The sequence below is a fragment of the Heterodontus francisci genome, chromosome 45 (assembly GCF_036365525.1).
Source record: "Heterodontus francisci isolate sHetFra1 chromosome 45, sHetFra1.hap1, whole genome shotgun sequence".
In the NCBI taxonomy this organism is placed as follows: Eukaryota; Metazoa; Chordata; class Chondrichthyes; order Heterodontiformes; family Heterodontidae; genus Heterodontus; species Heterodontus francisci.
This window is the reverse complement of record NC_090415.1, coordinates 11428233-11429859: the sequence shown is the minus strand read 5'-3', so window position 1 is coordinate 11429859 and position 1627 is coordinate 11428233.

The following is a 1627-nucleotide window of genomic DNA, read 5'->3' as shown; positions in this document are numbered from 1 at the left end:
GTGTGATCTTGATGATGGGGTGTGTGTGTGATCTTGATGATGGGGGTGTGTGTGTGATCTTGATGATGGGGGTGTGTGATCTTGATGATGGGGGTGTGTGTGTGATCTTGATGATGGGGGTGTGTGTGTGATCTTGATGATGGGGGTGTGTGTGTGATCTTGATGATGGGGTGTGTGTGTGATCTTGATGATGGGGGTGTGTGTGTGATCTTGATGATGGGGGTGTGTGTGATCTTGATGATGGGGGTGTGTGATCTTGATGATGGGGGTGTGTGTGTGATCTTGATGATGGGGGTGTGTGTGTGATCTTGATGATGGGGGTGTGTGTGTGTGATCTTGATGATGGGGGTGTGTGTGTGATCTTGATGATGGGGGTGTGTGTGTGATCTTGATGATGGGGTGTGTGTGTGATCTTGATGATGGGGGTGTGTGTGTGATCTTGATGATGGGGGTGTGTGTGTTCTTGATGATGGGGGTGTGTGTGTGATCTTGATGATGGGGGTGTGTGTGTGATCTTGATGATGGGGGTGTGTGTGTGATCTTGATGATGGGGGTGTGTGTGATCTTGATGATGGGGGTGTGTGTGTGATCTTGATGATGGGGGTGTGTGTGTGATCTTGATGATGGGGGTGTGTGTGTGATCTTGATGATGGGGGTGTGTGTGTGATCTTGATGATGGGGGTGTGTGTGATCTTGATGATGGGTGGTGTGTGATCTTGATGATGGGGGTGTGTGTGTGATCTTGATGATGGGGGTGGTGTGTGATCTTGATGATGGGGGTGTGTGTGTGATCTTGATGATGGGGGTGTGTGTGATCTTGATGATGGGGGTGTGTGTGTGATCTTGATGATGGGGGTGTGTGTGTGATCTTGATGATGGGGGTGTGTGTGTGATCTTGATGATGGGGTGTGTGTGTCTGATGATGGGTGTGTGTGATCTTGATGATGGGGGTGTGTGTGATCTTGATGATGGGGGTGTGTGTGTGATCTTGATGATGGGGGTGTGTGTGTGATCTTGATGATGGGGGTGTGTGTGTGATCTTGATGATGGGGGTGTGTGTGATCTTGATGATGGGGTGTGTGTGATCTTGATGATGGGGGGTGTGTGTGATCTTGATGATGGGGGTGTGTGTGATCTTGATGATGGGGGTGTGTGTGTGTTCTTGATGATGGGGGTGTGTGTGTGATCTTGATGATGGGGGTGTGTGTGTGATCTTGATGATGGGGTGTGTGTGATCTTGATGATGGGGGTGTGTGTGTGATCTTGATGATGGGGGTGTGTGTGTGATCTTGATGATGGGGGTGTGTGTGTGATCTTGATGATGGGGGTGTGTGTTCTTGATGATGGGGTGTGTGTGATCTTGATGATGGGGTGTGTGTGTGATCTTGATGATGGGGGTGTGTGTGTGATCTTGATGATGGGGTGTGTGTGATCTTGATGATGGGGGTGTGTGTGTGATCTTGATGATGGGGGTGTGTGTGTGATCTTGATGATGGGGGTGTGTGTGTGATCTTGATGATGGGGGTGTGTGTGATCTTGATGATGGGGGGTGTGTGTGTGATTCTTGATGATGGGGGTGTGTGTGTGATCTTGATGATGGGGTGTGTGTGTGATCTTGATGATGGGG